General features: G+C 39.5%; 1 protein-coding gene across 1 annotated transcript in view; it reads left to right on the top strand.

The window, feature by feature from the left end:
* pwwp2b (PWWP domain containing 2B) overlaps positions 1–21,301 on the top strand; it is a 47,608-nt gene extending 26,307 nt beyond the window's left edge. Inside the window, exon 3 of the mRNA XM_080205597.1 lies at positions 17,896–21,301. The gene's annotated coding sequence lies outside the window, so the exon portion shown is untranslated. The remainder of the gene's footprint in view (positions 1–17,895) is intronic.
* Positions 21,302–24,654: the final 3,353 nt, after the last annotated feature.

Raw genomic sequence — 24,654 nt, 5'->3', positions numbered from 1 at the left:
TCTGCCTTTTTTAAAAGTAGGCACCCAAGGTATGGGAAGTAATGCACATTATCCAAGGTTTCGTCATGGGTTCTGACAACTAGGAGGCAGTGCTTTTTGGTAGGTCTGAGTTATTAGAGAACCTTTTTGTCTTATAGATATTCAGTGTAAGGCCCATGCTCTCATGCCTTGGTGAAGATATTACGATGTCTTGAAGCTTGGCCTCTAAGTGTGTACAGATGCAAGTATTGTCTGCATACCATACTTCAGTTACAAGAGGAAGGGACAAACTTGGATCTGGCCTGTAAGCAGCAGAGGTTGAACAGATTCCCATTTGTTCTGTAGTTTGGCTCTCTCCAACAGTGAGTTTAGTGAGGCAAGATGGATTGCAGTAAGGAAGACTGCGAAGTGCATCGGTGCTACAGCCTTGTTTGACCCCAGTCCAAACGTGAATTGGATCTGTCGGTCAAGAACGTGGCTTGTATGTCATACTTGTTGTTAATTCTACGCTTCAGAGCTGTGGGCAAATTAAATCTGATGGTGCAGAGATTCAAACATGGCAGTCTAGATTTGAGGCAAGACATGTTTTAAGTACTCAGAGGAAGAGGCAATTTCTAAGGAGACAGAGGGGTCACTTGAGAATGAGTTTGTTTGATTAATATGTTAGGTGTTTTGAAAGAAAAGAGGATCATGATTTTCACCTAGCAATGGAGGAGCATTCAACTGCCCTCTTTTGAGACTTGATTAATTGGAGGAGGAGGCAAGTGAGTCTTTCAGTTAAGACCGGGGCCTGAGGAAAAAGCAGGGGGTAGAGTTGGGGAATTGGGATTCATGGTTATGAAAGGGTGAAGTCTTGGGAAGGGTTTAGTTTGGGAAAACAGCTGAAGTAGGGTCTCAGCTGAGAATGTGTTTTGTGAAGATGGTAAAGTGGAGGAATGAAACATATGATTATTTTCCAGGCTGGAGTTTTGACAGAGGTGAGTAACTCCTATGACACTTGGAGATTCAGGTAGACCTAGCGATTGAGAAATCAGGTGTTGGATATCCTCAGTCTGTGGAGGACCATCCCATGATATTGACCAGCATATTTAGTTGAAGGCATCAATGGGGAATAAATATATCAGATTGGACATGAAGGGTTGGTGCAGCAGATGAAATAAATTGAGGGCCAAAGGCCTGTATACATAAATACGTAGAATGGAACTTTGCCCTGAGCAAAGCTAATCTGACTGGAATATAATTCTTGTAATCATAAGCAATTTGCGTCCTGAAACTCTACTTCCTGTTGTTGGGAATTTTTAACAATGCTTTTGTATCAATGGTTTATCTTTTGGAAATTCCCATGCACTGTTTCTGTAAACGGTTGCTCATTTTTGAGGAGTTTTTCCAACAATTACATTACAGATTTTCTGACTTCATCTTGCTGGTTTTTAAGTAGATTTGGGCCTGTGTTTTGTACTTCATCACTGGCAAATCCCATGGTCACGTTTTCTGCAACTTTTTTCTGATTTTGGGTTTGGGACTCCCAACAAAAGCTGAAAGGTCACTGTGCAGACTCTGCACAAACATTCTACTCATGCCTGCGTGGGGTTCCTCTCGGTGCTCCACTTTCCTCCCACACTCCAGAGATGTGCTGGTTAAGTGCATTGGCCATGCTAAATTCTTCTTCAGTGTACCCAGACAGGTGACTAGAGAGTTTTCATAGTAACTTCATTGCAATGTTAATGTAAGCCTACTTATGACGCTAATAAATAAACTTCAAACAGGGAGAGAAAATGTTATTGATAACCAGTAATTTATTTTTGCACAATTCCCAGGAGCAACTGAAAACAATTGTAGAAAATTTGAACTTTAACTGGCACCTTTTAAACTGGGTTCAATTAACAAGCATTCCTAATGATTGCTTTTAAGGCAGCATGTAGGACAGGGAAAAAGTTGATAAAATGGGGAATTTTTACTGCTGTCTATACTACATGATGCCAGATGAACTACTGAGAGGTGGACCTGATGAAGGATGATTTGAATCTCTTTTCGACCCACCCACGCATACTTAGAATACAATCTAAGGATTTGGAAGTGCCAAGTGGAAGGCCAAATTGCTAACCACCTTTCTGCACTCCCAGATCTCGAAGGTTCGCTTGTTGTTGTTAGACCCAAGGTTAATCAATGGGCAGCCAGTGATTAGGGTAAAACTTGTCAGAATAATAACTGTTTTGATATGCTGTGATCAATACCACAGGAAGTGAATCATTTTATTTTTGAATGCTGATCTGTAATCGAGGGGAGTGGTATTTTGTGGGTGTATTGACTCCTGATATATTTTTAAACTTAGTACTTAGTAAAGATATAATTACATGGATAAAATAAATCTGAAACTCTGTATGTAACTTTCAAGACTGAGCTTATCCTTGGGGGATTTCGCAGTAACTTCACTGCAGTGTTAATGTCAGCCTTACTTGCGACTAATAAATGAAGTTTAACTTTGCGTAAGCCTTGATCCAGGACTGGACAAAATCCAGAGGTGAAAAGTGATTGTCTTTAACATCAAGCTAGCATTTAACTGTGTGTGACATCAAGCAGCGCTCGAAGAATTGGAGTCGATGGGAATGGGGGCTGGGGGAGGGGGGGAACTCTCCATTGGGTGGAGTTGTACTTAACATGGAAGAAGCATGGAGACCAGTCATCTCAGCCCCGGGTCATTGCTATAGGACTTCCACTTTGTAGCCTCAGTCCAACCATCATCTGTTTTCATCAATCACTTCTATTGTAAAGTCTAGGGGATGCTCACTGATTTGCATTTTGATGTTTTTGTTTATAAGCAAAAACTTCCCATACACCCTTTGCAAATTGAAAATTTTAACCACTTGGCACAACTTATTGGGAATGAGCCTCTCATCTGCTGCCCTTTTGACTTCAGCATTCTTTGGTTCTGTTCTGTTAGTGTGTCAGTTTCTTTCCTCAATACTACAGTGAAATGAACGCTGACAAATTTCAGGGTACTGACTTCCAAAGGTCCACCTGCACAAGCAGAATACACAAATTAATTCTGTGGCATCAAGATAACCCTCAGATGAATTAAGTTACATTTAATGACACAACTACTTGATTAACTCTGTCAATATTATTTTTCAAAATAACTGACGCACATCACTTCTGGGAAATTATGGTGATTAAACTGAGATAGGAAACAAATGACAGTGGATTGCAAAATTAGTATTTGTTGCCAAATGGTTTGAATTGAGTATGAGGCAGGACTGTTTTCACCTAGACTTGAAATGAAAATACCCATTAAAAAACCCCTGCTCAACAGGATTCTTAATCCTTATAGGTATATAATTGCAAGACTTGTCCTCCAGCAATGTTAAATCAGCTGGAGTTCTTTACTTCCTGATTAATCAGAATCTTCAAACCTTGTTAAAAAGCCTCCTCTTTGCTGGCAGTGGACCCAGCCAATATAACTGCTACAACTCCACCAATCACAGGAACTCGCTCTCACTGCTCTTCCAATCATAGATTCTGTCTTTGGGGGAACAGCAAGTGTGGAGTTGAGGGATCCTGTGATTGGAGAATCTAAAATAATGAACATGGGAGAAGGAGTATCTGTGATTGGAAAACAGATTGAGGGTGACTTTTCTCTCACTGTTTGCCTCTCTTGATTTGTTTTGGGGGCTTAGAGCAAAATCACCTGCCACCTTTGTGTGTTGCAATGACTATCCCCAACAAGAAATCTAATCATCTTTCCTTGATAATCAGTAGCATTATCACTGCTGAATTCCCCATCAGCACCCTAGGGTGTTCCATTGTCCAGAAGGTTAACTGGCCCAGTGAGTGCAGCTGCAACAATACTCAAAACTTGCAGTTCACTAAATTGGCATTCCACCTCACTGTAAAAATTTCCTACCCTACTTGGGTGCTCAGTGGCAGCAGTGTGTACTATTTTCAAAATACATTGCAGCAATTCGACAAGCCTCCTTTTGAGAGCACCTTCCAAATCCATGGTCTCTACAACCTCGAAGGACAAGGGCAGTTGGCACATGTAAACACAACCCCCTACAATTTCCCCTCCAAGCCACGCATCATCCTGACTTGGAATTATATTGCAGTCAAAAACATTGAACTCTCTTTAGCATCATTGTGTACGCTATCACCTGATGGACTGCATCATTATTTCACTAACGTAGAATGTAGTTGAGGCCAAAACGTTGTCTGATTTCAAGAAGAAATAAGATATAGCTCTTGGGGCTAAAGGGATCAAAGGATTTTGGAGGGGGGTGGAGGATCAGGATATTGAATTTGATGATCAGCCATGATCAAAATGAATGGCACAGCAGGCTCAAATGGCCTACTCCTGTTTCTGGTTCCTGTGCATCAGTTTAGGGAGGCATTGCTTAAAGAAGAACTGGGAATAGGTCCTAAATGCTGGCATTGTCAGTGACTCCTGCATTCCCATGAAAATCCCATTTAAAAATTAAGGATTCTACTGCTTATAGGCTGTTCCAATTAGTTGTTAATTGCATAAAGTCTTGGCAACATGCTGAAAAATGTAGCTTAATCATGTTAGTCCAAATTTTGCAGCTGTGATAAAGTTTGATGCCCAGCATTACTCAACTGATGGCATCTGCACGTGTGGGGTTAAAAGTAGAAATCCAGAAGCTGCTATTAGTGATTCCCTGCTCCTTGCCAGCGTGTGCTATTGAAACATCAGAAATGGCAATCTTTAGAATAAATACCAGAAAGATGTGCATTTATGTAGACCTTTTCATGGCCACTAGATGATTCAAAGCACAGTATAGCCGATAAAGTATTACTGTAGTGTCTCAATCTGGTCAGTGGATTAACGATGCGGAGCTGCGCCAGCACTGTGAGTTAAATTCCTGTAACTGCTGGGGTTATTCATGATTCTCAATCTTGTCCTTTGCCTGAGATGATGTGATCCTCAAGTTAAATCACCATCAGTCACAGCCTATCATCATCTTGGACTATAGTGACTTTATCTTGCAATGTAATCACCATCATAACATCAGAAACAATAATTGAACTTTCTTGTACTATGACTCTTAAGATTTCCCCATATGTTCTGCATTAAGATGAGGTGCAATGAGATTTCTGTAACTACAGCTGAACATTTGGAAAATCTAGTTGTGTGAAATGCCAAATGTTTCATTTTGAAGATATAGAACATAGAACAGTGCAGCACAGTACAGGCCCTTGTTTCTATATTTAATACTTCAGCTTCTACCTTAATCGAATGCATATGCCTTGATCTTTATTTTGCTCTCTTGTTAAAATTTATAGAAAAATGTGGAGGGCAGTTTTATTTCTTGGTTTGCTGTCCAAGAATACTTCGGCCTGATTGGATGCTAATGGCTTGCCTGATATCTCTGTTAATGGACACCTGGGGGAACCCCTAGATTTGGCAGCAGGTTCAAATCAACATTGGGAAAGATGAAATCCATGCCATGGATATCACTAGATATTTGTGGGCACCTTGTCTTCGCCGTCAGCGGTGAGCACCGTTGCTTTGCTGTTGTTTACAAAATCCAGGCCAGTATGTTGATCAATCACTTGAAGTTTTGATGTTGATCAGCCATGCTTGTCTACTGCTGCAACAAACAGCTGTATTAAACAGCAAAATTTGAATTCATGAAAATGGGTTGGAACAAGCGAACGTCTCATTCAAAAATCCGAGGATAGAGTTTCCGTTCGTTTACCCTGGTATTATTCGTGCAATCCGAACTGAATTGGCTGTAAAAGCTGGAAAAATTGTGGAATTTCAAATGCTCAAAATAACATTTGTGTATTGTGATCTTTTAAACTGGTTCAAGATTCAGTTCACCAGACCCCATTTGCACTGATTCAGGATAACTTTTCAGTTACACTAATTTTCTTGGTACACAAGGCATAGAATCTACAGTGCAGAGGGAGACCACTTGGCCCATCAAGCCTGTACCGACGAGAGTCCCACCCAGGTCCTGCCCAATCCCTGTAACCCCACGTATTTAGTAGGAACATTGATTGCCTTGGATACACTGGGGGTCCGTTCTCTGCAAACCAGGAATAAGTTCAAGCTTTTTGTGCTTTTTCAAAAAAAATTCACAGGCACATTTTAACTTTCTTAGTCTACTTCAATCATTTTAATTGTGTTACTCAGGTTGAAGCATTTGCAACCGTTTTCAACCAGAAATGTTGAGTGGATGATCCATCATGGCCTTTGTTTGTCTCCTGAAAATATAGCAGTGTTGTCAGGCCGAATGCAAGCATGCCAAATTTCAAACACTGACGATTTATACTACTCAAGAATATTGATTTGGCAAGTTAACTTTGGCCAAGGTGTCGCCACTGGGCTTGAACTTATTCCTTGTCTTCAGAGAGCAGATCCCCAATGTGTCTGAGCTAATCGTAATGTTCCTAGTTATGTGCAACAGTGAATAAAGCTGTGGTGGTGAGTTTTCAATTGTTTTGTTAAAAATCTTTTGTATAACGTTTAACTGCCTGTTTACATAATATAACATTGAATTCTGGTCGTTACATTACCAGAAGGATGTGGAGGTTTTGGAGATGGTACAGAAAAGATTAACCAGGATGTTGCCTGGGATGGAGGGCATTAATTGAGGAAAGGTTGGAGAAAGTTGGCTTGTTCTTGCTGGAACAACGGAGGTTGAGGGGCGACATGATTGAAGTCTACAAGACTGAGGGGCATAGACAGTGGATAGTCAGAAGCTTTTTCCCATGGTGGAAGAGCCAGTTACTAAAATTAAGGTGCGATGGGCACGGTTTAAAGGAGATGTGTGAGGCAACTGTTTTTACGCGGACGATGTAGGTGTCTGAAACTCGCTGTCGGGGGAGGTGGTGGAAGCAGATAGTAACTTTTTAAGAGGTGTCTGGACAAAAAGATGAATAGGGTGGGAATAGGGGTATATGGTCCTTGGAAGGATCGAGGTTTTAGTTCAGTTGGGCAGCATGGTCAATGCAGGCTTATAGGGCCGAAGGATCAGTTCCTGTGCTGTAATTTTCTTTGTTCTAGAACTTAAAAGGTGCATGTTCCAGTCAAATTTTTTTTCTTTTTGCAGGAATGCGCAACAACAGGTGAGAATTTCAGATCAATAGTGAATACCTTTTACATTGCTGGCTTATCACTTTTTTGCAGTGTTAACACACCCACCTGGATTTTGTGATGAAGCAAGATTGCTACCCACAAAAATCTATCAATTCCTGGCATCGTTTTCCCCTTTTGTGATGGTTTAAATTTGGCGATCAGGGTGATAGCTTGGTGTGCAAGTGCAGCAGCAATGGCAAAGGTATTTTTCAGTTAGCAAAATAAATGATTTGAGATAGAAGCTAAAGTAAAATAACTTTTCTGAAATTGTTTTAATAATATTTACTCAGATGATGTGAATATGTATGGGTCAGGTTAAGAAACACCAAGAGGGTGGGGAAAGTCATTCGTAAGAGTAAGATACAGACCACCAAACTAGTGGTAATGTTGAGAATAGCATTAGATAAGAAATTAGAGATGCATGTGATAATAAACATCTCTGATTTATGGGTGTCTTTAATCTGCATATAAATTGGGTGAGTCAAATTAGTCATAGTACAATAGAGGAGGAATTTCTGGAGTTTAGATGGATAGGTTTTCTGCACCAATACATTAAGGAATGGAACAGGTCATCTTGTGCTGGTTATTGTGTAATGCGAGGGTTAGTTAGTAATCTAGTTGAGAGAACTATGCCAGAGACTGGTAGTTTTGTGGACAGCTTTGACAAAGGGTCATCTGGACTCAGCTGTTTTCTCTCCGTACAGATGCTGCCAGACCTGCTGAGATTTTCCAGCATTTTCTCTTTAGATTCCAGTACCCACAGTAATTTGCTTTTATTAGTTGAGAGAACTCTTGGGGATGCATGACCATAACATGATAAAATTTTTCATCAAGGTTGATTGTGAAGTGGTTGCTTCTGAGACCAGAGACCTGAATGTCAATAACAGTAATTATGATGCTATGCGTCATGAGTTGCCTATTCAGAACTGGGGAACATTACTGAAAGGAAGGATGTTAGACAAGGACAATGGCAAGCATTTAAGAAATGAATGGATGAACTCCAGAAATGTTGTTCCTATTTGACTTAAGAATGGGAAGGAAACAGTGGCCAAAGCATGGTTTTTAAGGGAAATTAGAGATAGCATTAGATTCAATGAAGAAGCATACAAATTGGCAAGAAAAAGCAATAGACCTGAGGATAGGGAACAGTTTAAAATTCAGCAAAGGCAGATCAAGAGGTTGATTTCGAAGGGGAAAATAGAGCATGGAAGTAAGCTAATGGGCAACCTAATTGATTGTAAAATTTTGTATAGGTATTTAAAGAGTAAAATCTAATGTAGGCCCCTAACAGTCAGAAAGAGGGAAATTCGTAAGTGGGAACAGAGAAATGGCTGAGGAACTAAATTCACACTTTATTCGTTTCTTTCAATGTACTAAAAGTTCTGAGAAACAAGAGTTTTAGTGGGGAACTGAAGGAAATCTGTATTAGTAGAGAAATGGTTTTGGGGAAATTAGTGGAGTTGAAGGCAAATAAATCTCCAGGGCATGATCATCTTCATCCCAGGGTACTTAAGGAAGTGGCCCAAGAAATAGCAGATCCATTGGTGGCCATTTTCCAAAATTCTTTGGCCTCTAGAATGGTTCCTACCAATTGGAGAGCAGCTAATATAAGCCTGCTATTCAGAGAGGGAGGTAGAGAGAAAACAGGGAACTGTACACCAGTGAGCTTAACATTGGTAATGGGGAAGTTGCTAGAGCCCACTATCAAAGATTTCATAGCATGGCATTTGGAAAGCCGTGTTGTAATCAGACAAAGTCAGCATGGATTTACAAAAGGGAAATCATGCTTGACAAATCTATTGGGATTCTTTGAAGGTGTAACTATTAGATTTCACCAGGGAGAACCAGTGGATGTGGTTTAGACGGTCAGAAGGTTTTTGACAAGGTCTCATTGAGCAAATTACAATGTAAAGTTGAAGCATGTGGGATTGTGGCTAGTGTCTTGAAGTGGATAGAAAGCTGGTCACTAGACAGGAAGCAAAGGGTTAGAATAAATGGATCTTTTTCTAATTGGCAGGCAGTGACAAGGATCTGTCTAGGATCTCAACTGTTCATATTATGTATTATGTCCACACTTGCAGATGCAACAAAGTTCTGTGGGAGGGTGAGCTGTGAGGAGGTTGCAGAGATGTTTCAGTGCGATTTTGGACAGGCTGAGTGAGTGGGCATATGCACAGTAGATGCAGTATAATGTGGCTAAATGTGAGTTTTTCCACTTTGGTAGCAAAAATAGGCATTATGTGAATGAGTTAAATTGAGAGAAGTGGATACTTAGTACAATCCAGTTATTCCTCATCAAAATGTGATTTTTTTTCTGGAGGTTTTTATAGCAAGTGTAACAACTTGCAAGTAGAAGTTTGTGACACTTTTTTTATGATTGGAGGATGGGGGCCCTCAACAACTGGAGAAACTTTGAATCACTGACAGCAATTTCTGCATTTGTGTTATTCTCCACATGTCAACTCCAGTAACTTTCTCTCCAGTAACTGCAGCTCTCTGTTTTGGTGGTGTGATGATGGTGAACGATGACAATTTTGCGACCATGGCCATCTCAAAATCTGGGTGTCTAGCCTGTTTGGAAGCTTTTGTTCCAGTAATGGTTTTATTCCAACTGCTTTTTCCTTCTTTGAAACCTAAGGGGAGGTGATAGCTAGACTATTAATCCAGAAACTCGGCTAAACTCTGGGGCCCTGGATTCAAATCCCACTACGGCAGATGGTAGAATTTAAATTCAATTAAAGATAAATAAAAATACCTGGAATTAAGAATCTACTGATAACCGCAATACCATGGTGATTGTCAGGAAAAACCCATTTGGTTCATTACCCTTTAGGGAAGGAAATCTGTCCTTATTTGGTCTGGCCCGCAAGTGATTCCAGAGCCAAAGCAATATGGTTGAATCTCAGCTACCCTCCAAGGGCACTTAGGGTTGGGCAATAAATGTTGGCCAGCCAGCGACACCCATGCCCCGCGAATAAATTTTAAAAAATGATGTTGCAAAGGCTAAAAAGAGACATTGAAGGAAACATATATTTATAAGCTTAGGATTTTCTATATTTGGATACATTTGTTTGCCTAATACTGCCAAACCTTTGAGATTTGCTACCATAACTATAATTAGATATCCTTAACATTTATCACAATGTGTCGATTATATTTGGAAATATGCTGTTTACTTAGAGTTCATGTTTTACAAAACTTTTTTAATGATCCCAGTTACGTAGCAAAAAATGTTACATTTATGAAATCATCACAAAGTATGGAGTGATGGGTAGCAAGGAGAAACAGTCTCTTGAACAAGCAGTTCTTATATTTGATAACTACCCGGTGTTGATCCTTTGCCTTCAGAATGGTGATCGGTTGCATTGCTAGCACTCATGGATATTTTGATTTTGATTTATTATTGTCACATGTATTAGCATACAATGAAAAGTATTGTTTCTTGTATGCTATACAGACAAAACATACTGTACGTAAGAAGGAAACGAGAGAGTACAGAATGTAGTGTTACAGTTATAGCTAGGGTGTACAGAAAGATCAACTTAATAGATCCATTCAAAAGTCTGATGGCAGCAGGGAACAAGCTGTTCTTGAGTCGGTTGGTATGTGACCTCAGATTTTTGTATCTTTTTCTGATGGAAGAGAGAATGCCCAAGGTGCATGGGGTCCTTTAATTACGCTGGCTGCCGAGGCAGCAGGAAGCGTATACAGTTAATGGGTGGGAAACTGGTTTGCGTGATGAATTGGGCTACATTCACTACCCTTTGTAGTATTTTGTATTTCATTTACAAGAATAATTTGACTCACGAGTTAGTTTTATGCCTTCATGTATTTATGCTTCAGTGAACAAAGTTGAGGTATTTCAATGGGCACCAAATTAAGATTAATTGACTAAGGAACTGGGCGGAACTTCAGTGCACTAGATTGGAGGTTGAATTAGCTTCTGCTGATGCTCTTTCCATTTACTTTTATGCAACAAGCTCTTAAGATCTTAAATATGCTGCCTGAGTGGATGAATTTCAAAGGAGAATTTGAAAAATAGAGGAGAGAAATGCCAGGGCTGAGTGGGATTAATTGGATGTTCTTTCAAGAAGAAGTTTCATCTGCCTAGACTCTAATTCTTGACCATCCTCTCTGCTGTAAGATTCTAGGGTTTTGCTTACCAATGACAGTCTGACCATCAGTTGCCTTGTGCTTACTTTGTCCACTACAACATCAGTTTTTTAGCGTATCTTCGTACCCATTTTAAGAACATAAGAACATAAGAAATAGGAGCAGGAGTAGGCCATCTAGCCCTTCGAGCCTGCCCCGCCATTCAATAAGATCATGGCTGATCTGTCGTGGCTCAGTTCCACTTTCCCGCCCTCTCCCCATAACCCTTAATCCCCTCTCTTATCAAGAACCCATCAACCTGCTTCTTAAAAATATTTAGCGAGGCAGCCTCCACCACTTCAACGGGCAGAGAATTCCAGAGATTCACCACCCTTTGAGTGAAGAAGTTCCTCCTCAACTCCGTTCTAAACCGCCTCCCCTTTATCTTGAGGCTGTGCCCCCTAGTCCTACTGTCTTTTTTGAGCGGGAAGAGTCTCTCCACCTCTATCCTATCCATCCCATTCATCATCTTATACGTCTCAATGAGATCTCCCCTCATTCTTCTAAACTCTAACGAGTACAAGCCTAGTTTATTCAGCCTCTCCTCATAGCTCAATCCCCTCAACTCCGGTATCAGCCTTTTTTATGCTTGGTGAAAGGATTCTGGAGTTGATTATCAGCCTGTTAAACTACGTTATGGACATAACTTCCGTGGCCAACAGGTCCTGATATTGAACTCGTACCTGGAGGTTTTGGTCCAGCAGTGAGGATGTTTTCATTGCGTCTTGAGGCCTCCTGCAACTTCAGGAGTGGTGAACGCTGAACCCATATTTATGCTGAAGTTATCAAGTGCTAGTTGATTTATAACGTTTTTATATGATGTTTCCTGCCCTCAGCAAAAAGTTATGATTTTGGTTGATTTGTGTATTTGTGCATGCTTTGTGTTTCTGCTTATTTCTGACAATTTGGCAATATTTGAAAGCTTGTTATCCTGCAGACCCTGCCCTCCACCTGCCATTATCTGCTAGATTTCAAACTGGAATTATAACGTAATATTGGCTTCTTTTGCTCTATTGCAGTTTTTAGGTGTTGACAGAAGTCGCTTCTCCATCTGTTTGACTGCTTTCTGTGGAGACTGTTTGTTTAATGCTCCACCATGCTCTTTAATGGACTCTGTTGCCGTCTGCTTGCATCTTGTGACTCCTGACTCAAATCTGCACCATTTATCCATCAGTGCATTACCAACATTCACCGCTGTCCCAGATTGGACTAACGCCTCAAGTATCTGCTGTTTCTTGCAGCAGTGCACTCTCCTGTAATGGTCCATATGAATTTAGCTTTCAGCTTCCCTGATCACTTTTTTTTACTGTTCAGTCCCTGTGGTTTTTCTTTCCCTGCCCCTTGTCTTGCTAGTCCACCAGATCTAGGATGTTGCTAGCAACGATTGAAACTGTTGTGCAGAATCAAATTACGATTGATACATGCTCCATTCTTTCTCTGTCATTTCGATTCCACTGGAGAGCCTGCACCAATGGCTCTCTGCAGTCCACACCATCCACCCACTGGATATCTGTACTGTTTCCCAAATAGATGTTCAAACCTGAATTTTGATTCACGGATGTCGACTGATTGCATTGAGAGTTGGTGAGTGAATGAGTTTTAAGTTTCAAAGAATGAGAGGGGAGCTTTACAAAATATTTAAAGGGATAGATGCAAGTAATATATTTACTCAGGTAGGAGAGTCTAGAGCCAGAGAGCACCATTTCAAAATGAGGTAGAAGTGGCTTAGGACCGAGCTGAGGAAAAGTTCCTTTACTCGAGGTTTGTGAATCTTTGGAATTCTCTATGCCTGAGAGCTGTGACAGCTCAATACTCTGACACAAAGGGATCTGAGGATAGCGTGGTTAAAAGGCATTGAAGTGGACGATCAGCTGTGATCATATTGAATAGTGGAGCTGGCTTTATGGGCTGAATGGCCTACTCCTGTTCCTAATGACTTCACCCCCTTCAGTCTCTTCAGCTGTTTACCTATCTTGCTTTCTCTTCCAGTTTTTTGGCTTCCCAACCTCTGCTTAACCTGCTAACTGACATTGTGGTTTTCCCTCCTTTATAGGTGGCCCTTTTAATACCCCAAATCATTTGCTCCTCCTCATTCCCTCTTGACCAACCTCCCTCATAATCTTGAAGTAGACCTGTAGCCTCACTAGCCTGAAGTACAGGGAAGATGTATACAGTGTACGCGTTGATCTCTGTGGTTCTTGATCCAGCATTACCTCACTTAAATTTTAAATCCCCATCCTTGTTTTCAACCTCTCCATTGTTTTGCTTCCCTCCCTCCCCATCTCTAACCTTCTCCACTTTTACAAACTTTAATATTTTAATTGATTGACCACTAGCCTTTAGCTGCTTGGACCTATAATTAAACCTCCTCCCCAATTCTCTGCCCTTCAACTTGTCGTCTCATTTTATGATATTCCTTATGACCTAATTACTTGATTTAACTTTTTGGTCACCTGTCCTAATATATGTAGTTAATCTCCTTTATAAAACATTGCTCCTTGACCTAATGGATGTCTGTAATGTTCTTTGCTAACACATCCTTTGTTGTCCAACTTCTGGCTATCCTTGTCCCATTCACACCTGTCTGTGCTAAAGGACCTCAAGCCTTGGGTTTTCTCTATAGCTCAAGTCCTGCAATGATTCAATCTTGGATCTTTCTCTGCCATTTCTGCCATCTCAGCATGATGCTATCACCAAACAATGTCCCTCTTTTCCGGCTGACATTCCTTCCACCTAACTCCTCACAGCACTTGCCATGCAATCAGAAATGGTGTCACACCTCTTTTACGTCTTTTCCCCTCACTATCCAAGACCCCAAACTCCTTGTATCAGGAAATAGAGGTAGTTTTAAATAAGTTATATTCGTACTTGTGGGTCTTTGGAATTTACAAGTTTGAGTAAGTTTAATTTTGTGTTTGAAATGACTTCAATTTGGTTTAGATGCATGCATGGTAATGAGTGAGGGTTTACAACGTGAAAAAGAAAATTAAGTTGTTGCTTACCAACCAGGGGCCACCCTAGGACAGAAAGATCCTGTGAATTAATTGTAAGCTAATTCCAAGAAAACCTGGACAGGACCAGAGCTGCAGAAATCAGATATCCCAAAAGAACAAAAAAGTCCAAAAACTTGAAGAGTGGGGACAAAGTGTCTCAGGCAGTTAAAGAAACAACAATTTTAAAAGGGTCCTGTGTGGGAGAATTAAAATTAAAATACAGTGAAAGTGCCCTGAGTTAAAGTCAACTGCAAGAACCAGATTTAAAGTCTGCCAAATGAGAAGCCAGACATCTGAGGTGAATCAAGTTTGGTTATGTCCAATACAGCCTGTGAAGCAGTAGTGTTCTGTTGGCATGGCCAGGTACCTGCGAGATTGTGTAGAACCTAGAATGCATATGGTAATCCAAGACAGGAATACCAAAAGGAGTGATTGAAATCCTGGAAGTGGATCCTTGATGAAGGCATCCAAGAAAGAGTTTGTTTGGGAGAAGGTTCAAAGGAGTGTTTTTTTTTTGAGTGAAGCTTGGAAGCACTCATATGGAAGTCGAGTTCCAGTGAGACCAGTTGGCTTACAGTGTGACAAGAATGGAGGGGAATTTGAGAAATCCAGAGGGTGGCATATGTTACTTAGTTTCAGAATGTGGTGTGGCTAACTACAGTTGGCCTACTGACTTAGAACATTAGAGTAAAAGATATAATTTATAACTTGTGTTATCCCTATGAATCTGTGTACATCTGTAAAGGTATAGGTGGGGTGAAGGAGTAGTGTGTTTTAGTTGATCCTGTTTAATAAATGTTTTATTCTTTTAAAAGTAAATCAACAGTGCTGTGACTCGGTTCATGCAAATTCACTTTTCTCAACAAAAGAAAATAAAAGTTAAGATCTGTCGAGCCAGAATTCCATTCTGAGACCTGACTGCCTCATGTGGGATTATAAAACTTGCTTTCTTGCTCCCATTTCTTTACTCAGCCTGCTGCAGTCCTCTAGTGAAGCTCGAGGAACAGCACCTCATCTTTGGCTTAGGCAGTTTACAGCTTTCTAGATTCCACATGGTGTTTAACAGTTTCAGACCATGAACTCTTTGTTTTGGTTTGTACTTTTTAGTCATGTGCTGGTTTGAACTTTTTTCACATTTTAGCTTTTGTATAAAGCGGTGCATTATTCTAGCATTCACATATTTTTCTTTACAATCAATATCACTCCCTTTTGTTTCATTTACAGTTTTATCATTCAATCCCTCCTGCCCTCCAAACCTCTCTCCTATCCTCAGGCTTTCTCTTTTGTCCTTCCTCTCCATTTTCAACAGTATAAAACCCATCAGGTTCTACCCTGAAGAAGTTGTATTCTTCTCAAAACATTAACTCTTTCACTCCACTGATGCTGAGACCTGCTGAATATTCCACTTTATAAACAAGGTTCTTATGGATCTTGTACATGGGAGAATGCTTTCATAAGGGTTGAAAATATTTTGCAATATAATGTATTTGACCTTGTATGTTTTTTAAAATGGTGCCCTTGGCCTGCTAAAACAGTTGTTGACTAAAATGTTGGTAAGTAATTTTCATTCTTCAGCAGCCTGCAGATAAATCTATTCCAGACTTCCCCATCATTCTGGTACTGAAGTTTTAATGATCCTTGGAGTTCCAGATATTGATTTTGTATTAAAACTTTGCACTGCCAAGCAAGGAAATGGATAGATAGCTGTCACTAAGATTTCTCTTAGCTGGTACATTTGCCCTACTGCAACTTCCCAGGCAAAGAAACTTGTCAATGCATAAGAATTTGTGTGGAGAGATCACCTGACATTACCACAGAGTTCCATTAGATCTAAGTACTCAACACTGGTGACAATATTGAGATATGCTGATTAACCTCCATGTTGATTTTTAAATAGCATTCATTTTTAATACTAGATTTTAATTTTTAAGTTAAAATTACTGCATACTTTGTGTATATAAGCTCACTTTTTATTGAAAGCCCCTATATTTCATTTCACTCCTGACTGTTTACAGAGGGCTATAAGTAAATTATTCATTCAACGGTGATTCAGACAGGCACTTACTGTCTAGCCAGGTTGAATGGTTTGGTTTCCAAAGGGATTTATGTGCATAGTTGCCATAGAAAATTAATGTGGTTAAACTGAAGTATTTTGCTTCACTGAAGATGTCTCAGTCACAGTACAGTTTTGCACGTATACTTCCCTTGAAACCACAATTAATTGCATTGTGAATATTTACTAATGAGAGAGTTGCTTTTACAAATGTGAATGAATACAGAAGGGTCTATTTAAAATTTGTTGATAAATGCTTTGAATTTAGAAGCATATACTAGGGTAATTTCTGAATAGGTCTGTAATGGCAGACTACACCAATGTTTTGGGCAGTGCTGTATATAACTACTATGCAACTGTATAACTACTTTAGGTTTGAATATCTAATTTTGATATTTTTTTCAGGCATTAAGAACTATGGTGAAGAAGTGATCTATAACTGTAACCTCAAGACTGTTTTGCTTTACTAATGTCCTCTCCTGGCCTCTTGTTCTTTTTACTTACTATATTGAACCATGTATGTTGCAAATTGATCTAGTTGTCTAAAAGATCTGTTCATTCTGCACTCTGACATCTATCTGCAAACCTCACTTGCTATATTAAAAAAAAGCAAGAATGCTAGAATGAATCCTTGGTACCCTGCTTAGTACCTCCCATGCCTTTTGGAGTCCCAATTTGTGATATCCTGTTTCCAATACACGTTTCATTCTTTATTTACCTACTTATCTGTTCACATTTTTGAAAAAAAATCTTACCTTCCTTGCTAAGTCTATTGTTTTTTAGATTAGACATTTCAAATCCTCAGCAATCTCTCTCCCTCTTACCTATTGAACTTGTAGTCATAAGAAGTGGAACTTCACATAAGTGAAAATTGTCAGAAGCCAGCATTTGAACAGTTTGCTATGAGATGTTAACTCCGAAGCACTATTTAAATGGATATTTGGATCCATGGCACTTTTTAAAGAGGTGCGGTTCTTGGGTCCAGGCCAACTGTTTTTTCTTTTCCCAAAACAACACTGAAGCACTTTAAAGACTGAACAAGTTCAACAATAGTACATATTTACTGAAATTTAACTAACACAGATGTTACATAAAATATTGTGTTGCCAACAGGCCCTGCATATCACTCAAAAACCCTAGTAATTTGTTATCCTTTTCATCAATTTCTTAGCCCGTAAAAATGTTGGGAGTAGTTTTGAATTAATTTTCTTTATCAGCAAATTCATTGCATTTCACTATTATAAATCTCATGATGTTTTCTTTAAACTTGTATTTTTTAAAAATTAAGTTTGTAAGAGCTGTACAGATTTGTACAGCAACTTTTATAGAACATAGAACACTACAGTACAAACAGGCCCTTCGGCCCACAAGTTGCGTCGATCATATCCCTACCTACCAGGCCTATCTACAACTCTCAATCCCATTAAATCCCATGTACTCATTTATATGCCAAAAGGTTTTGCTTATGATGGATATAAAAGCATTTGCTGTGTGCATCTGCATTATGATTAGCTTTGTTTGTCAGTATTCAGTAGCTAAAATGTGTTTCTCTGCAGGTACTTGTTATTGCAACCTTTAATTGGCCTACGATATAGTAATTTTCCTTTCTTCTTTTCTGATAGCTGAAGATCAGGGGAAAGATGAATGGATATCCTTCCTGTGTTTTAACTGGCTCTGAGCTTCAACCAATGCTCCATTTTAGATGGCTATTGGATCCTGGTGAATTCTGCCAAGTTATCTTGAAGGACTGAGCTTGAGCTGTGACAAGCAAGCAAAAGGACCGAGCAGAAGGAAGTTTGACTTTATTTTTGGGCTATTAATGGCTGTGATGTAGCCCATATTCTTGGGTGGGCAATGAATAGTATAATTTGGAATGTACCTATTTAAGTTACTGTTTTCATTGTCTGAGACTTATCTCAATTGAATAAAATTACTGCAAAAAAAATTCCAGGGTGAACAATGGATAAAAGACTAGAGCCTTTTTTATTTTGATTCAAATGATTTTTTTTTTAAATGATCTAGTGCAGTAGTTTTAAATACAGTGAGTATAAAATGTCTTTAAATACTGCATTTGCCCATTTATCTCCATGATTGCAAGGCGCATTGAATATTGTATGCAGCAACTTCGTTGGCATTTAGCAGCATATCGTTATCAAAGATGCAAGGCTTGCAAAATGCTAATGTTACCTCTTCTCCAGTAGCACTCACTGGACATGTACCCAATGCACAAGTAATGTCGAAATAATGCATTTAAGATCATTCGTGGTATTTAAAAAAATTCATGAACTTATAACAAATTTAGAGGGATAAAGTTAGACCCAAGTTGCTTCGAGGAGCCCACATTAAGCAACATTGAATGTTAGCTCCTTCATTTGCCATAAACCAATACCATGGATGGCATTAACCTTTATCTTTAATTGCATCACCTTTCAGTGTAGCAACTAAAGTTAATGTTGATCATGGCTTTAAGGTGTATTGTGGACAACAATGAAGTAACACTGAGCAAACCATGATATTAAGTTCAGGTGTACTATTAACAGCACTGGACGCTGCGTAACCAGATCATGTTGGAGGTTGGAAGTGAAGGTTAGACTACTGTGAATCAGTAGAGCTGCTCTATTATTATTTTCACTCCTAGTACTAATATGTGCATGAAGTTTACCAAAAACTGAAGTGCTTCCATAGAAATAAACCAAAATTATTTAATGAAGAGGAAAGTGTACTTTTAAGAAAATCAGACCCTATAAAGATTGTTTGCAGAATGATATCTGACTTGTTGAAAGGGTTAACAGCTGTGGAGTGCATTGATTTTGTCTTTTGAATGTTAAGTGTCTCGAGTATGTTATAAGTCTTGTACAGTGAAGTTCACTATGATTGAACCTGAGTCCTTTTAAAGAAGCAGCGAATCATCCCATTCTATTTGAAAAAGCAAGACAGCTGCAAGTGCACTGGTGTGTCTTTTACTCTGTTTAATGGTTATGAGCTACTTTTTAGAACACTTCCACAATATGTCAGTTGGTAAATGCACCTCTGCAAGATTGTGTCGTACACAAGACACAATATTCTGTCCAGCTTTTGGGCAGGGCTAGTGTTTGGAACTATGCAGTTGGCAGCTAAAGTGAGGAGTGGTGAAAATTTGATTCTGCTGATAAATGCTTGTATGCAGGCATCAAACGAGTTCAGAATTGGGCTCAGCTGACCTGTTGTCTTCAGATGAATAGCACAAGTAGAGAAGGCAGCTTGAGGTTCTGGAAGCTGCTGGTCCCTGGTGGAATTGCATCAAATCGTGAGTTGGGTGCCATCAAAAGGGATGGGGAGAATCTGAGAAATGGGATGAAAAAATGTTTAGAAGCAGGTTTTTAACATGGCGGGCAGATAATGTATGTGGAGCTAGTGGATCAGCAGCCATTTTCTGCTACAGCTGAGCATCATATTAATGCATGAAGGGACATTCTAGATAAAATGTCCGCCTACCTTGAGGCTTCCTTTATTCATTATCGTTTAGAAAACGTGAACAGCTGACCCTCACTGGATTAATGGGATAATTCAATTGTTTTGTCATTCTCTGTTCATGTGCATCTAGGAGACCAGAAACTCTTGTCTGAAAGATGTTTCCAGCATTTCCCCAAGTATGTCACCTGTTTTTGTTTAAAAAAGATAAGTATGCAAGGAACCCTAAATGATCAGATGTATTCAAACTTGCTGATCTTCAATGTACCTTACTTGTACAGTTTGTCAATCTTTCCTGCAAAGTATTTTTCTTTTTGCCTTTTCATCTTATTTGCTGTACCTTCTGAGAAGGAATGTCAAAGGTCTCTTATTGTAGTATGAAGTGCAAGAGAAAGTGACCGACTTGTGTCTCTCCCCTATTTATAATACATCTGCATGTTCATACATACAAAAAAAATCAATTTTTATTGTGCAACTTGATTTTAGCAGCAAAAACAGGGCTGTCGCTATCCTGAGTGGATAACTCTTCCGATCTCCTTTGTACTAGTAATGCAGCCATGGGAGCTTTTTTGGGGGAAAAAAGCCTGCATGTACAATAGCTTTCAACTGTCAATTTACCCAATTGTTTACATACATGATACAGATGATAGGTGCCTTCCTACTTTATACAGGGACAATTTCAGCCACTGACTGCTACCAATTATATGTTTTCATTTTCAGTGCTGTGGAGGCAAGAGACTGGACTCCTATGTGCATCTGTGAAGCCATAAGATTCCTTTTAATGTTGTAATCAGCAAATGATAGATTTGTAGCACCAATATGCTGTCACTTGGTTAATTTCATTTTCTTATGTAAAAGGGTAGAACATTTGTAAGGGAAATTGAATCCTTGAGGTAAAGCTCTGTCTTGCTTATTGACTTTTATTTACTTACAGTGGAGTTCTTCATGTATTAAAATATACTGTGACACCAAGATGGTCAAAAGCTAGTGCAGAACTCTTGTGTTTTTTTTCTATGTGCTCTAAGCGGTTATAGACACAATCTCAACTCCTCCTCTTGGATAGCATGAGCAAACCAACTGGATTTAAGTAAGGTGCAGATATAGAAGACTCCCTGGAATCATTAACTAGCTGTGGCATGTTCAGGGACAGCATAGAACCTCAACTTCAATGACCCTGCACTGAAAATGTCAACCTAAATTGGATTTGATTTCCTGGGTTGTAAACTGCAGTGAATGGTGATAGTTTATATACTGTACAGGAAATTTTATCTTAAGTGATTGTATCAGTTAATTTTAAAATGTGCTCTGCTGTACTTGTAAATGCTAGTGAATTGTATTCGGTCTTTGTATGACTTGCTTTACAACAGATTGACAGTATGTATTTACTAGTGCACTTCCACTGTACAAACTGCTGATATATTGGGAGTAGCAACAAGGTTTAAAAAAAAGCTAATCAGCAATAAAGTCTATTGAAGCGCTTTGCATTTCATTCTTTTTTTAGGATGCTGATATTGCATCAGTTATTAAAACCACAGAAGTATTTTTGAAACATTGTTAAGATATCTATAAAATCTTTGCATCTTCTACCATTTTAGTGCTTTAATTGGGAGATGAGAAAAGGAAACCAGAAAATATCTAACAAAATGTATTTCGTTTGAGATTTGTCAGTGCAATGTTGTACATTGATTTGAATAGTTGAGCAATGTCCCGCTTGGTCATAGTTTTTCCAACTTTGCTATGTTTGCTTCAAGAGTTTTGGGTAGTACGAAAATAATTTTAGTATACAAGCTTTTTTGTTAAATGCTTGAGGAGCATAGATTAGAAAGACTTTAAACTAGAAAGAATGCAGAAAAGATTTACTAGGATGCTACCAGGACTTGATGGCTTGAGTTATAAGGAGAGGCTGGATAGACTGTGACTTTTTTCTCTGGAGTGTAGAAGGCTGAGGGGTGATCTTATAAAGGTCTGGAAAATGATGAGAGGCATAGATCAGCTACATAATATCTTTTCCCAAAGGTAGGGGAGTCTAAAACTAAAGGGCATAGGTTTAAGAGAGGGAAGAGATGCAAAAGGGTTCAGTGGGCAATTTTTTTCAGAGTGGTGAATGTCTGGAACAAGCTGCCAAAGGTAGTAGTAGAGGCATTTAGATAATTGCATGGGTATGATGGGTATAGAGGGATATGGACCAAATGTAGGCAATTGGGACTAGCTTCAGGGTTTTTTGGAAAAAAGATGGGGTGGCATGGACAAGTTGAGCCGAAGGGTCTGTTTCCATGCTGTAAACCTCTTATGATTTTCATGGTACTCCCCTCATTTTTCTCAAAAAGATCTGTTTATTATGGGCACTTATCCCAGAACTGATTTTGAGATGTTCTAAAAGCCTAAGTAATAGGTGTATTTTAAATGCAACTAGGAAACTGATTTTAGAAATTACCTTAGAATCATAGAAACCCTACAATGCAGAAAGAGGCCATTTGGCCCATCGAGTCTGCACTGATCACAATCCCACCCCCCCATATCCCTGCATATTTACCAGCTAATCCCTCTAACCTACGCATTTCAGGGGCAATTTTAGCACGGCCAATCAACCTAAACCACACATCTCTGGACTGTGGAAGGAAGCCAGAGCACCCAGAGGAAATCCACGCAGATGTGAGGAGAATGTGCAAAGTTCCCACATAGTGACCCAAGCCAGGAATCAAACCCAGGTCCCTGGAGCTGTGAAGCAGTAGTGCCACCCACTGTGCTGCTCTTCGATCAACAAGGTAGCTTTTTTTTCATGGGGTGGGGTGGGGTGCTGGTCGGAAGAAATTCCTTTTGAAAAATTTTGCTTTTATTGGAAGTATCGCTGCTAACTAAATAAAATGGAAAAAACTGTTGGGATAAAGATTTGGTAGAAATAAAATGCAGGTACATCTCTTGGCTGTTTGCCCATTTTGTAGTTTTTGTATTGAAAGTGGTTCTGGTCAGTAATGGATGCATGTCAGTAAATAAACTGCTATACATTTTGTACCCAGAGTAATTGTTGGATTAGGTTTCCGGTGTTTGCATCAAAAACATTTCACAAATTTTGGTGACCGCTATCAACATCCCAAACTACAGAAACAAGTCCTGGCTTGCACAATTTTGCATACAATTTCAATGGATATAGATGTATTTGCTGTTACTGATGTCAGGAGGTGAAAATGCAATCAATAACCTACAGAGATAAAATTATTTCGTGAGTTCTTTGAGTGAGTGGTACAGAAGTATGTCTTGGGACAGGTAGTATTGAGGAAGCAAGAGAGCTGCAGAAGGACTTGGACGGGTTAGGAAAGTGGGCAAAGAAGCGGCAGATGGAATACAATATAAAAAAATGAGGTTATGCACTTGGGAATGAGGAATGGAGGCATGGACTATTTTCTAAATGGGGAAATGCTTTGGAAATCAAACACAAAGGGACTTGGGAGTCCTTGTTCAATATTCTGGTAAGGTTAACAAGCTGTTTCAGGCAACAGTTAGGCAAAAGCAATGTTAGCATTCATGTCGAGAGGGCTAGAATGCAAGAGCAGGGATATACTTCGGCTGTATAAGGCTCTGCTCAGACCCCATTTGGAGTATTGTGAGCAGTTTTGGGCCCTCTATTTACTGGCCTTGGGGAGGGTCCAGAGGAGGTTCACAAGAATGATCCCTGGAATAAAGAGCTTGTTGTATGAGGAATGGTTGAGGACTCGAGTCGGTACACATTACGTAGAACATAGAACATTACAGTGCAGAACAGGCCCTTCGGCCCACGATATTGCGCCGACCAGTTAAAAAACAATGACCCTCTAACCTAAACCAAACCCTTTCCATCCATAAACCTATCCACGGATCTCTTAAACGCCCCCAAACTAGGCGCATCCACAACTGCAGCAGGCAGGGCATTCCAATCCCTCACCACCCTCTGGATAAAGAACCTACCCCTGACATCCGTCCTATAACTACCACCCCTTAAGTTACAGTTTAGAAGGATGAGGAGGGGGATCTTATTGAAATTTACAGTATAGTGCAAGGCCTGGATAGAGTACACGTGGAGATGATGTTTCCACTTGTAGGAAGAACTGAGGACACAACCTCAGACTAAAGAGACAATCCTTTAAAACAGAGATGAGGAGGAGTTTCTTCAGCCAGAGAGTGGTGAACCTGTTGAACTGTTTACTGCAGAAGACTGTGGAGGCCAGGTCATTGTGTCTAAGATAGAGATAGATTGGTTCTTGGTTAATAAGGGGATCAGGAGTTAAAGGGAAAAGGCAGGAGAATGGTGATGAGAAAAATATGAGTCATAATTGAATGGCAGAGCAGACTTGATGGGCCGAGTGGCCTAATTCTGCTCTTGTGCCTTCATGGTTACTCACTTCATTAAAGCACCTAACATATAACTAAAACCTCACCTACTAGAAACAGTTATATAATATCAAAACAGAAAACTATGGATGCTGGAAATATGCAATACGAAGTGCTCTGTACTGATCTGCAGCATCTGTGGAGAGAAACTGAGTTGAATGTTGCAGGCCATTAACATTTCATCACCTTCGTTTCTCTCCAGTGATGCTGATGGATCGGAGTATTTTATTTACTGTCAATATTACTGTGTCTCAGATGTGATCAGGTTATGGGACTGATAATTGTCAACCTAAAAAATAATCTGTTGCAACTGATTTGCTTTGGTTCTAATTAAATCTAGTCATCTTGTTTTTTATTTTCTGGATCGGAAATCAGTGATGTATCAGTGTTTAACAGGATGAAGCTGTGTAGTACATTTTTTTGAAATCTTAGCGGAACAGATAATTTGCACATTTGCTTCATGTTTGAAATCACCAAATTATGCAAATATTTTTTACTTGGAAGGGTAACAAATATAGTGACCTTCAAGAAGAATTTTAAGCAACGTTGATTTATTGAGATGAAAA

The sequence above is a fragment of the Carcharhinus amblyrhynchos genome, chromosome 17 (genome assembly GCF_965287045.1).
Source record: "Carcharhinus amblyrhynchos chromosome 17, sCarAmb.v2.hapA, whole genome shotgun sequence".
Taxonomy (NCBI): domain Eukaryota; kingdom Metazoa; phylum Chordata; class Chondrichthyes; order Carcharhiniformes; family Carcharhinidae; genus Carcharhinus; species Carcharhinus amblyrhynchos.
Note: the sequence above shows the minus strand (reverse complement) of the source record. Positions and strands in the feature narration are given on the sequence as shown.